This window comes from Gadus chalcogrammus, unplaced genomic scaffold (assembly GCF_026213295.1).
Source record: "Gadus chalcogrammus isolate NIFS_2021 unplaced genomic scaffold, NIFS_Gcha_1.0 GACHA089, whole genome shotgun sequence".
In the NCBI taxonomy this organism is placed as follows: Eukaryota; Metazoa; Chordata; class Actinopteri; order Gadiformes; family Gadidae; genus Gadus; species Gadus chalcogrammus.
Genome location: NW_026613524.1, coordinates 66,758 through 80,069, shown reverse-complemented (window position 1 = coordinate 80,069; position 13,312 = coordinate 66,758). Strand labels below are relative to the sequence as shown.

The 13,312-nt window shown below is 42.8% G+C and overlaps 9 non-coding genes across 9 annotated transcripts; 4 read left to right on the top strand and 5 right to left on the bottom strand.

Moving 5' to 3' along the window:
* Window positions 1-3,921: 3,921 nt before the first annotated feature.
* Window positions 3,922-4,040, top strand: LOC130378593 (5S ribosomal RNA). The gene has a single exon (XR_008894789.1). It is a non-coding gene; the product is annotated as a 5S ribosomal RNA (ribosomal RNA).
* Window positions 4,041-4,569: 529 nt separating this feature from the next.
* LOC130378584 (5S ribosomal RNA) lies at window positions 4,570-4,688 on the top strand. Its single transcript, XR_008894781.1, has one exon. It is a non-coding gene; the product is annotated as a 5S ribosomal RNA (ribosomal RNA).
* A 519-nt stretch (window positions 4,689-5,207) lies between these two features.
* On the top strand, window positions 5,208-5,326 carry LOC130378588 (5S ribosomal RNA). Its single transcript, XR_008894785.1, has one exon. It is a non-coding gene; the product is annotated as a 5S ribosomal RNA (ribosomal RNA).
* A 529-nt stretch (window positions 5,327-5,855) lies between these two features.
* LOC130378590 (5S ribosomal RNA) lies at window positions 5,856-5,975 on the top strand. Its single transcript, XR_008894787.1, has one exon. It is a non-coding gene; the product is annotated as a 5S ribosomal RNA (ribosomal RNA).
* Window positions 5,976-10,404: 4,429 nt separating this feature from the next.
* On the bottom strand, window positions 10,405-10,523 carry LOC130378604 (5S ribosomal RNA). Its single transcript, XR_008894800.1, has one exon. It is a non-coding gene; the product is annotated as a 5S ribosomal RNA (ribosomal RNA).
* Window positions 10,524-11,052: 529 nt separating this feature from the next.
* On the bottom strand, window positions 11,053-11,171 carry LOC130378576 (5S ribosomal RNA). Its single transcript, XR_008894773.1, has one exon. It is a non-coding gene; the product is annotated as a 5S ribosomal RNA (ribosomal RNA).
* Window positions 11,172-11,700: 529 nt separating this feature from the next.
* LOC130378597 (5S ribosomal RNA) lies at window positions 11,701-11,819 on the bottom strand. Its single transcript, XR_008894793.1, has one exon. It is a non-coding gene; the product is annotated as a 5S ribosomal RNA (ribosomal RNA).
* Window positions 11,820-12,348: 529 nt separating this feature from the next.
* Window positions 12,349-12,467, bottom strand: LOC130378578 (5S ribosomal RNA). The gene has a single exon (XR_008894775.1). It is a non-coding gene; the product is annotated as a 5S ribosomal RNA (ribosomal RNA).
* A 529-nt stretch (window positions 12,468-12,996) lies between these two features.
* Window positions 12,997-13,115, bottom strand: LOC130378577 (5S ribosomal RNA). Its single transcript, XR_008894774.1, has one exon. It is a non-coding gene; the product is annotated as a 5S ribosomal RNA (ribosomal RNA).
* Between the last annotated feature and the right edge of the window lie 197 nt (window positions 13,116-13,312).

Sequence of the window (13,312 nt, the reverse complement as noted above, 5' to 3'; positions counted from 1 at the left end):
TCCTGTCAATAGAGGTTGGTACTGGGATAGAGAGAAGGGGAGGAGGAGTGTGGTGCCTAAACAGTACTCTCCTAGAGGAAGAGGGATATAGAAATAAAATAGTGGCCTGCATAGAGAATGGAAGAAAGAACATGGACATGTGTAGAAACAAGGGATTATGGTGGGAAAGACTGAAGCAAAAGATAAGGACAATAAGTATTAGATATGCAAAGGTCCGGGCTTTTATAGAAAGAGAGAAAATAAAATGTTTGAAGGATGAGCTGGCAGAAGAGGCAGAAAGAATTGATAAGGATCCAAAACATAGCATAGAAAAATACATAAAGGTGAAATCCAAACTGGACGTTTATGAACAGAATAAATGTGTGGGGGCAATAACAAGGAGTAGGGAGAAATATGCGATGAAGGGGGAGAGATGCACAGGCTATTTTTTGGGATTAGAAAAAAGGAAACAGGAAAGGGTATATATTGAAGAGTTAGAAAATGAAAATGGAGAGATAATAAATGATTTTGTAGACATTATTGGAAATGTTGGGACATTTTATAAAAATCTATACAAAAAAGGAAATGCAAAGAAGGAAGATATAAATACAGTATTAGGTAATATTAATAAAACGATAACAAATGATGAGAAAAGTATGTGTGATGACAACATCAAAGACATAGAAATAAAGGAAGCAATAATGTCATTAAATACCAATAAAAGTCCGGGAACAGATGGCCTTACAAGTGAATTTTATAAAACATTTATAGACGATCTGCTACCAATTTTAAACATACTTTATGCAGAGATGGAGAAGGAGCAGGAGATACCAGAGTCGCTGGCAACAGGACTAATAACGATCATATATAAAAATAAGGGAAGCAAAAGAAAACTGGAAAACTATAGACCGCTAACTGTACTAAACACGGATTACAAGATCTTAACAAAGGTATTAGCAAACAGAATAAAAACAGCAGCACCAACAATCATAGCACCAACACAGGCGTATGGGATACCAGGGAGGGACATATCGGACATTATTTGCACAATAAGGGACACAATCGAATGCATGGGGAAGGATGGTGGAATTATTTTAAGTATGGACCTTAATAAAGCCTTCGATAGGGTTGAGCATAGTTTTTTATTTTGCACATTAGAAAAATTGGTTTTGGGCAAAGAATAATCAACTGGATTAAATTATTGTACAAAAATGCAAGGAGTAGGATAAAAATAAATGGAGCTATAACAGATCCTTTTCCATTGGAAAGATCTGTGAGGCAAGGGTGCCCGCTATCGGCAGTACTTTACAGCTTAACTGCAGAAAGTCTCGCGGAAATGATAAGAAGGATAAGGAAATAGAGGGGATAAAATTGCCAAATGGGGGTGAAAGCAAAATACAGCAATATGCTGATGACACCACATGTATGGTAAAAAATATGAATAGCGTGAAAAGGATAATGGGAAAAATGGAAATATATGGGAGAGCAGCAGGGGCTAAAGTAAATATAGACAAAACTGAAATAATGTACGTCGGAAATATAAACCAAAATGATTGTAACATACCTTTTAGAGTTTCAAATGATTATATGAAAATATTGGGGATAAATATGGGAGTGAAAGAAAAGGAGGCGAGAGATGAGACATGGAATGGGGTAATAAATAAAGTGAAAAACACATTAAATGCGTGGAAGCCGAGGAGATTGAAATTAAAGGGGAAGGTTTTAGTGGTAAATGCATTAATACTATCCCAGATTGTCTATGCCTTGACTGTGATAGACATGCCAGAGTGGGTGCACAAAGAGCTAAACGGCACAATTACAAATTACATTTGGGATGGGAAACTGGCAAGAATAGCACAAAAGACACTGATAGGGAAATATGAAGAAGGAGGATTGAAATTGGTGGACATGAATATTAAGAAAAAAGCAATACGAATAAAAACTGTTAAAAAGTATCTGTATGATAGGGTTGATTATGGATGGAAAAATGTTTTTAAGGAATATTTATATAAAAATGGAAGATGTGAAGAAAACGGTCTAATAATGATAATGAAAAACTCCATGTATGAGAAAGTGCCTAGATATTATAAAGAGGTGTTTGATGCATGGGGGAAATACAGAATAAACATTAAATATGAATGCACAAAATACAGTCAGGTAATAAATCAACCAATATGGTGTAACCCATTGATAAAAATGAACAATAACATGCTATGGGATAAAAAAATATTTTATTCTGGACTAACACAAATAAAACATTGCCTATATGAATTCATACCTGGGTTTCTAAGATACCAGGCTATAATAGACACAGTTAAGGAGTATGATGAAGAAATGAACGAAACCACTACTGTAAATATGTACGATAAAATAAAAGAAAGCACACCAATAGATTGGGTGAGGCAAATAGAAAATAACGTGGTTATAGAAAGGAAAATAACGTTCCCCGAGTTATATATAGAAAATAATGGGGAAAAAAGGCCACTAAGGGATTCAAAGGTAAAGGACTACTACAAAGCGCTGATCCAAAAGGAATTTAAGGAACCTGCATCGGAAAAGGTTTGGGAAAAGGTGTTCCCAGGTATGGAAGGAAATCAAATATGGAAGCAGTGGAATGTAAGCAAAAATAGTATAGAATGTCAGGATCATGATTTTAAATGACGGCACAACAGACTGTACACAAATGTGGTGATACACCAAATAAATAAGGATGTAAGAAGGGAGTGCGATATATGCAAAACTGATCCGGAGACATTAATGCATTTGTATTATGAGTGTGACAAATTGAAGATCTTTTTCATGAAGCTAAAGGAATTCTTGCAGGAGAACTGGGGGAAGCAGTATTTTGAGGGAAAGGACTGGAAAAAAACATTTCTGTTTGGAGCATGGGAAAAGAAGGAGAAAGTAAACATAAATATGATAAACTATGTACTAAGTCATGCTAGATATGCTGTATGGCTAAGAAGGAATCTAGCGCATTTTGAACAAAAAATAATATCTGTCTGGGCCTACTTTGTATCAGGGTTGAAAAAAGACATAAGTTTAATTTTTAAGTATGAAAAGGAAGAATTTCAACATTTTGTTAATGGATGCAGTTTCATTTCTGTCAATGACAAAGGGAAACTGATGTATAAGATTGAATAATGCATGGCAGGAGGACCTATTTGTTGAAATGCTGATGTTATTGTTTACTTTTATTTTATTTATTTTGTGATTTTACATTTGAATTCAAGTATATGTTTTTTCCCCTCTGTGTAGATTACGCTTGTATATAAAATCTGATTTATTTTTATAATAAAAAAATAAATAAAAAAAAACACGCCCGATCTCGTCTGATCTCGGAAGCTAAGCAGGGTCGGGCCTGGTTAGTACTTGGATGGGAGACCGCCTGGGAATACCAGGTGCTGTAAGCTTTTTCTTTTTCAACTCGAGCTCATTGCCTCCGTGGCCTACCGTGGCGTACCGTGACCTGATGTTTACTGCCAACCGCTTTGGAGGATTTTAGCAACATACAAAAACTGACAACGTCTCTCAAAACTATTTTTGTGAAACATGAGGACAGTATAGTGATACTGCCAGCAGGGAGCACCAGAGAGCTGAAACGACAGTTGTACATTTCTTAAACTTTCACCAACACAAACACGCACGCTCACTTCAGATCATGGGAGGACGTCAAAATATCACCACCCATTCTCTGACACTTTAACCGTTAACCTTGGTTCAAACATTTAACATCACACGCACACGCAGTGTATTTCAGATAATTAATGAATTCAGATGTCACAATGATCGTTTACATGGATAAGGAGTCCTACTGAATCAATTACTGCCGTTTATATCTAACTAATGATTGTTTTTGTAAAAGTGTAACGTCGAGCCTCAGCAGCTTTCTCACTCCTTATGTGCTACTGTATAAAACCTGGTTTTGCGCCTGCACTAATTGCTTACGGCCATACAACCCTGAACACGCCCGATCTCGTCTGATCTCGGAAGCTAAGCAGGGTCGGTCCTGGTTAGTACTTGGATGGGAGACCGCCTGGGAATACCAGGTGCTGTAAGCTTTTACTTTTTCAACTCGAGCTCATTGACTCCGTGGCCTACCGTGGCGTACCGTGACCTGATGTTTACTGCCAACCGCTTTGGAGGATTTAAGCAACATACAAAAACTGACAACGTCTCTCAAAACTATTTTTGTGAAACATGAGGACAGTATAGTGATACTGCCAGCAGGGAGCACCAGAGAGCTGAAACGACAGTTGTACATTTCTTAAACTTTCACCAACACAAACACGCACGCTCACTTCAGATCATGGGAGGACGTCAAAAAATCACCACCCATTCTCTGACACTTTAACCGTTAACCTTGGTTCAAACATTTAACATCACACGCACACGCAGTGTATTTCAGATAATTAATGAATTCAGATGTCAAAATGATCGTTTACATGGATAAGGAGTTCTACTGAATCAATTACTGCCGTTTATATCTTACTAATGATTGTTTTTGTAAGAGTGTAACGTCGAGCCTCAGCAGCTTTCTCACTCCTTATGTGCTACTGTATAAAACCTGGTTTTGCGCCTGCACTAATTGCTTACGGCCATACCACCCTGAACACGCCCGATCTCGTCTGATCTCGTAAGCTAAGCAGGGTCGGGCCTGGTTAGTACTTGGATGGGAGTCCGCCTGGGAATACCAGGTGCTGTAAGCTTTTTCTTTTTCAACTCGAGCTCATTGACTCCGTGGCGTACCGTGACCTGATGTTTACTGCCAACCGCTTTGGAGGATTTAAGCAACATACAAAAACTGACAACGTCTCTCAAAACTGTTTTTGTGAAACATGAGGACAGTATAGTGATACTGCCAACAGGGAGCACCAGAGAGCTGAACCGACAGTTGTACATTTCTTAAACTTTCACCAACACAAACACGCACGCTCACTTCAGATCATGGGAGGACGTCAAAAAATCCCCACCCATTCTCTGACACTTTAACCGTTAACCTTGGTTCAAACATTTAACATCACACGCACACGCAGTGTATTTCAGATAATTAATGAATTCAGATGTCACAATGATCGTTTACATGGATAAGGAGTCCTACTGAATCAATTACTGCCGTTTATATCTAACTAATGATTGTTTTTGTAAAAGTGTAACGTCGAGCCTCAGCAGCTTTCTCACTCCTTATGTGCTACTGTATAAAACCTGGTTTTGCGCCTGCACTATTTGCTTACGGCCATACCACCCTGAACACGCCCGATCTCGTCTGAACTCGGAAGCTAAGCAGGGTCGGGACTGGTTAGTACTTGGATGGGAGACCGCCTGGGAATACCAGGTGCAGTAAGCTTTTTCTTTTTCAACTCGAGCTCATTGACTCCGTGGCCTACCGTGGCGTACCGTGACCTGATGTTTACTGCCAACCGCTTTGGAGGATTTAAGCAACATACAAAAACTGACAACGTCTCTCAAAACTATTTTTGTGAAACATGAGGACAGTATAGTGATACTGCCAGCAGGGAGCACCAGAGAGCTGAACCGACAGTTGTACATTTCTTAAACTTTCACCAACACAAACACGCACGCTCACTTCAGATCATGGGAGGACGTCAAAAAATCACCACCCATTCTCTGACACTTTAACCGTTAACCTTGGTTCAAACATTTAACATCACACGCACACGCAGTGTATTTCAGATAATTAATGAATTCAGATGTCACAATGATCGTTTACATGGATAAGGAGTCCTACTGAATCAATTACTGCCGTTTATATCTAACTAATGATTGTTTTTGTAAGAGTGTAACGTCGAGCCTCAGCAGCTTTCTCACTCCTTATGTGCTACTGTATAAAACCTGGTTTTGCGCCTGCACTAATTGCTTATGGCCATACCACCCTGAACACGCCCGATCTCGTCTGATCTCGGAAGCTAAGCAGGGTCGGGCCTGGTTAGTACTTGGATGGGAGACCTCCTCAGAAGCCCAGGTTGCTGTAAGTAGTGACGGGTGTCACCAAAAGAAAAAAAAAAAAAAAAACACGCCCGATCTCGTCTGATTTCGGAAGCTAAGCAGGGTCGGGCCTGGTTAGTACTTGGATGGGAGACCGCCTGGGAATACCAGGTGCGGTAAGCTATTTCTTTTTCAACTCGAGCTCATTGACTCCGTGGCGTACCGTGACCTGATGTTTACTGCCAACCGCTTTGGAGGATTTAAGCAACATACAAAAACTGACAACGTCTCTCAAAACTATTTTTGTGAAACATGAGGACAGTATAGTGATACTGCCAGCAGGGAGCACCAGAGAGCTGAACCGACAGTTGTACATTTCTTAAACTTTCACCAACACAAACACGCACGCTCACTTCAGATCATGGGAGGACGTCAAAAAATCACCACCCATTCTCTGACACTTTAACCGTTAACCTTGGTTCAAACATTTAACATCACACGCACACGCAGTGTATTTCAGATAATTAATGAATTCAGATGTCACAATGATCGTTTACATGGATAAGGAGTCCTACTGAATCAATTACTGCCGTTTATATCTAACTAATGATTTTTTTTCTAAAAGTGTAACGTCGAGCCTCAGCAGCTTTCTCACTCCTACTGTATAGAACCTGGTTTTGCGCCTGCACTAATTGCTTACGGCCATACCACCCTGAACACGCCCATTGAGGAAGTGATACGCCCATTGAGGAAGTGTTTGGTGTGCTTGAGTGGTGAGAGGAGGACGGTGTTGGAGCGAGGATTATTTTGGTGGTAAATCAAGTATTTATAGATATTTTTTTGGTTAGTTTTGCGTCTAGTCGTTTATTCCCCCGACAGCTTGCTGTTTGGGGGAGTATTAGTATAATTTAGTTCGGTTTTTTTTCGATGTCTCACGCGGTTTCGAAAACTCGAATAGAAGACGGCATGGAACGGAACACGGCTCCTGCTGCGGTGACGGATGGTGGTTGTGTGGCGAAGAGGACATCGGAGGACGTACTAGGCGGGAGACCGGTGACTGCGGAGAGAGCAACAAGAGAGAAGGAGGACAAGGTTGCGGATGGTGGCCCGAGCTACAGCAGGGAGTTGTCTGTGGCTGTGGAGCTTGTGGGAGAGGAGAAAATCCCGATGATGGAGATGCTAAGGGCGATGCAGAGTGTATGTGGATTGGTCTTGGGATGTCGCTACCTCTCATTGAACCAATATGAAGTAACGATGAATCACCCCAACGGGAAGAGGCGATTGTTGGATGGTTTTAGGATAAGGGGGACCAGCGTCGTCGCAAAAGACTTGACTGCAGATGAGATGGTGGTGTCCTTTATGAGTCTACCAGTGTACATTACGGATGAGGAGATTCTGAAGAAGCTTGCGGACTGGGGTGTGGAGGCAGTTTCGCCGATTGCAAGGAGGAAGTGGCCTGGGATGACCATATGTGAGGGTACACGGTTTGTTAAGGTGAAGTTTAACAAGGAAGTACGGTCCTTGCCTTGGTCCACACGTTTTGACACTGAAAAGGGTGCTGAATATTTCCGTGTCATCCATGACAGACAAGTAAAGGTGTGTAGATTGTGCATCCAGCCTGGACATATAGTGAGGGACTGTCCTGACTTCCTCTGTCGGAAGTGCGGGAAGCAGGGGCACTATGCAAGGGAGTGTGTGGCTGTGATTAAATGCAGAGAGTGTGGTAATAGAAAGGAAAATTGTGTGTGTAAGGAGGAGCAGGTGGGAGGGGGTGCCCTCTCAGTTGACCCAGACTCAAGGGCTGTATCGTTGGAGAGTGAGGGAAGTGGAGGGGAAGAGAGTGCGGAAGAGGAGATGGAGCACGGGGAGCTGTCTGACGGGGAGACAGTCTTGGACAGTCAGCTACAGGTTGAGCTGGAGGACCCGGGTGTGGGGGGCACGGGGTTGCCCGGGGGGCAAAGCTCTCAAGTAGAGCTTTCCTCTCTACCGGCATCTGGGCACCCTACACCAGCGGAGGGCATAGCCAAGGTGCCGCGGGGGTCTGGACAGTTGGGGAACGAGGCGGGACATGGCACGGGGGCTAGCCTAGAAGTGGATTTGGTTGTGTCAATGGCCCCGGCATCAGGGGGAGATGGGGGCACAGGGTTGGGGGGGGCAGGAGCTCTCAAGCGGGGCTCCTCTCTTTACAGGCGCCCGGGTGGCCTACAGTAGAGGAAGATGCAGCCTGGGGGTCTTGTGCTGTGACTATTGAGGCTACAACTGACACGTCTCATTGGCATGGTATGGCGCCTATAATTTCCCCCCCCACACTGGCTGATGGAAGGGAGAGGGAGAATAAGTCTGGGAATGAGGCGTTGGGTGTTTGTAGGGAGAGGGCGCCCAGGGTCAGACGCAGGAGAGGGGTTGATTCCGATGAGGAACAGAGGAACTTGAAAAAGAAAGGGGTACGTAAAAAAAAAAAAAAGATTTTAACAGTAATACCCACTCTGTGTCTTTTGATTTCAATGGTCACACTCACATCAATTAATATCAACGGTCTTAACAATATGGCGAAGTTTGATGAGGTGTTAATCAATTTTAAATCCGATATTTTAGTGCTGCAGGAAACAAACTGGACGCAGGCTAAAATGCCAGAAATCAAGGAGAAATGGAGGGGACTGTTATTCGTCAATTGTGGGACGGCAAGATCGTGTGGTGTGGCAATACTTGTAAAGGAGGATGTGGTTGGGAATGTGAAGGAGGTTCTGAATGATGGGAAGGGGAGGATTTTCACAAGTATTTTGTTAGGAACAGCACTTTAGTCATGGTAACGGAATCAGGGACGTTAGGATTTAGTGTGTAGTGTGGGCATTGTTTTTCCTGCTTGTTAGGACCTGGCAGACCACTCCGACGCAAATGTTTGTTGTGTATGATTAGGGTTAACCTCTCTATATGATTGTTGCGTACATTTGTGATTATCAACTGTCTGTATGTCTTCTGTGTGTCATACTGTGTTTGGTTATGACCGTAAAAGATTGTAAATTACTGTAAATACGGAATTTTAATAAAAAAAACCCCAAAAAAAAAAAAAACCCGCCCGATCTCGTCTGATCTCGGAAGCTAAGCAGGGTCGGGCCTGGTTAGTACTTGGATGGGAGACCTCCTCAGAAGCCCAGGTTGCTGTGAGTAGTGACGGGTGTCACCAAAAAGAAAAAAAAAACACGCCCGATCTCGTCTGATCTCGGAAGCTAAGCAGGGTCGGGCCTGTTTAGTACTTGGATGGGAGACCGCCTGGGAATACCAGGTGCTGTAAGCTTTTTCTTTTTCAACTCGAGCTCATTGCCTCCGTGGCCTACCGTGGCGTACCGTGACCTGATGTTTACTGCCAACCGCTTTGGAGGATTTAAGCAACATACAAAACCTGACAACGTCTCTCAAAACTATTTTTGTGAAACATGAGGACAGTATAGTGATACTGCCAGCAGGGAGCACCAGAGAGCTGAAACGACAGTTGTATATCTCTTAAACTTTCACCAACACAAACACGCACGCTCACTTCAGATCATGGGAGGACGTCAAAAAATCACCACCCATTCTCTGACACTTTAACCGTCAACCTTGGTTCAAACATTTAACATCACACGCACACGCAGTGTATTTCAGATAATTAATGAATTCAGATGTCACAATGATCGTTTACATGGATAAGGAGTCCTACTGAATCAATTACTGCCGTTTATGTCTAACTAATGATTGTTTTTGTAAAAGTGTAACGTCAAGCCTCAGCAGCTTTCTCACTCCTTATGTGCTACTGTATAAAACCTGGTTTTGCGCCTGCACTAATTGCTTACGGCCATACCACCCTGAACACGCCCGATCTCGTCTGATCTCGTAAGCTAACCAGACCCGACCCTGCTTAGCTTCCGAGATCAGACGAGATCGGGCGTGTTCAGGGTGGTATTGCCTCAAGCAATTAGTGCAGGCGCAAAACCAGGTTTTATACAGTAGCACATAAGGAGTGAGAAAGCTGCTGAGGCTTGACGTTACACTTTTACAAAAACAATCATTAGTTAGACATAAACGGCAGTAATTGATTCAGTAGGACTCCTTATCCATGTAAACGATCATTGTGACATCTGAATTCATTAATTATCTGAAATACACTGCATGTGCGTGTGATGTTAAATGTTTGAACCAAGGTTAACGGTTAAAGTGTCAGAGAATGGGTGGTGATTTTTTGACGTCCTCCCATGATCTGAAGTGAGCGTGCGTGTTTGTGTTGGTGAAAGTTTAAGAAATATACAACTGTCGTTTCAGCTCTCTGGTGCTCCCTGCTGGCAGTATCACTATACTGTCCTCATGTTTCACAAAAATAGTTTTGAGAGACGTTGTCAGTTTTTGTATGTTGCTTAAATCCTCCAAAGCGGTTGGCAGTAAACATCAGGTCACGGTACGCCACGGTAGGCCACGGAGGCAATGAGCTCGAGTTGAAAAAGAAATTGCTAACAGCACCTGGTATTCCCAGGCTGTCTCCCATCCAAGTACTAACCAGGCCCGACCCTGCTTAGCTTCCGAGATCAGATGAGATCGGGCGTGTTCAGGGTGGTATGGCCTCAAGCAATTAGTGCAGGCGCAAAACCAGGTTTTATACAGTAGCACATAAGGAGTGAGAAAGCTGCTGAGGCTTGACGTTACACTTTTACAAAAACAATCATTAGTTAGACATAAACGGCAGTAATTGATTCAGTAGGACTCCTTATCCATGTAAACGATCATTGTGACATCTGAATTCATTAATTATCTGAAATACACTGCGTGTGCGTGTGATGTTAAATGTTTGAACCAAGGTTAACGGTTAAAGTGTCAGAGAATGGGTGGTGATTTTTTGACGTCCTCCCATGATCTGAAGTGAGCGTGCGTGTTTGTGTTGGTGAAAGTTTAAGAAATATACAACTGTCGTTTCAGCTCTCTGGTGCTCCCTGCTGGCAGTATCACTATACTGTCCTCATGTTTCACAAAAATAGTTTTGAGAGACGTTGTCAGTTTTTGTATGTTGCTTAAATCCTCCAAAGCGGTTGGCAGTAAACATCAGGTCACGGTACGCCACGGTAGGCCACGGAGGCAATGAGCTCGAGTTGAAAAAGAAAAAGCTTACAGCACCTGGTATTCCCAGGCGGTCTCCCATCCAAGTACTAAACAGGCCCGACCCTGCTTAGCTTCCGAGATCAGACGAGATCGGGCGTGTTCAGGGTGGTATGGCCGCAAGCAATTAGTGCAGGCGCAAAACCAGGTTTTATACAGTAGCACATAAGGAGTGAGAAAGCTGCTGAGGCTTGACATTACACTTTTACAAAAACAATCATTAGTTAGATATAAACGGCAGTAATTGATTCAGTAGGACTCCTTATCCATGTAAACGATCATTGTGACATCTGAATTCATTAATTATCTGAAATACACTGCGTGAGCGTGTGATGTTAAATGTTTGAACCAAGGTTAACGGTTAAAGTGTCAGAGAATGGGTGGTGATTTTTTGACGTCCTCCCATGATCTGAAGTGAGCGTGCGTGTTTGTGTTGGTGAAAGTTTAAGAAATGTACAACTGTCGGTTCAGCTCTCTGGTGCTCCCTGCTGGCAGTATCACTATACTGTCCTCATGTTTCACAAAAATAGTTTTGAGAGACGTTGTCAGTTTTTGTATATTGCTTAAATCCTCCAAAGCGGTTGGCAGTAAACATCAGGTCACGGTACGCCACGGTAGGCCACGGAGGCAATGAGCTCGAGTTGAAAAAGAAAAAGCTTACAGCACCTGGTATTCCCAGGCGGTCTCCCATCCAAGTACTAACCAGGCCCGACCCTACTTAGCTTCCGAGATCAGACGAGATCAGGCGTGTTCAGGTTGGTATGGCCGCAAGCAATTAGTGCAGGCGGAAAACCAGATTTTATACAGTAGCACATAAGGAGTGAGAAAGCTGCTGAGGCTTGACGTTACACTTTTACAAAAACAATCATTAGTTAGATATAAACGGCAGTAATTGATTCAGTAGGACTCCTTATCCATGTAAACGATCATTGTGACATCTGAATTCATTAATTATCTGAAATACACTGCGTGAGCGTGTGATGTTAAATGTTTGAACCAAGGTTAACGGTTAAAGTGTCAGAGAATGGGTGGTGATTTTTTGACGTCCTCCCATGATCTGAAGTGAGCGTGCGTGTTTGTGTTGGTGAAAGTTTAAGAAATGTACAACTGTCCGTTCAGCTCTCTGGTGCTCCCTGCTGGCAGTATCACTATACTGTCCTCATGTTTCACAAAAATAGTTTTGAGAGACGTTGTCAGTTTTTGTATGTTGCTTAAATCCTCCAAAGCGGTTGGCAGTAAACATCAGGTCACGGTACGCCACGGTAGGCCACGGAGGCAATGAGCTCGAGTTGAAAAAGAAAATGCTTACAGCACCTGGTATTCCCAGGCGGTCTCCCATCCAAGTACTAACCAGGCCCGACCCTGCTTAGCTTCCGAGATCAGACGAGATCGGGCGTGTTCAGGGTGGTATGGCCGTAAGGAATTAGTGCAGGCGCAAAACCAGGTTTTATACAGTAGCACATAAGGAGTGAGAAAGCTGCTGAGGCTCGACATTACACTTTTACAAAAACAATCATTAGTTAGATATAAACGGCAGTAATTGATTCAGTAGGACTCCTTATCCATGTAAACGATCATTGTGACATCTGAATTCATTAATTATCTGAAATACACTGCGTGAGCGTGTGATGTTAAATGTTTGAACCAAGGTTAACGGTTAAAGTGTCAGAGAATGGGTGGTGATTTTTTGACGTCCTCCCATGATCTGAAGTGAGCGTGCGTGTTTGTGTTGGTGAAAGTTTAAGAAATGTACAACTGTCCGTTCAGCTCTCTGGTGCTCCCTGCTGGCAGTATCACTATACTGTCCTCATGTTTCACAAAAATAGTTTTGAGAGACGTTGTCAGTTTTTGTATGTTGCTTAAATCCTCCAAAGCGGTTGGCAGTAAACATCAGGTCACGGTACGCCACGGTAGGCCACGGAGGCAATGAGCTCGAGTTGAAAAAGAAAATGCTTACAGCACCTGGTATTCCCAGGCGGTCTCCCATCCAAGTACTAACCAGGCCCGACCCTGCTTAGCTTCCGAGATCAGACGAGATCGGGCGTGTTCAGGGTGGTATGGCCGTAAGGAATTAGTGCAGGCGCAAAACCAGGTTTTATACAGTAGCACATAAGGAGTGAGAAAGCTGCTGAGGCTCGACATTACACTTTTACAAAAACAATCATTAGTTAGATATAAACGGCAGTAATTGATTCAGTAGGACTCCTTATCCATGTAAACGATCATTGTGACATCTGAATTCATTAATTATCTGAAATACACTGCG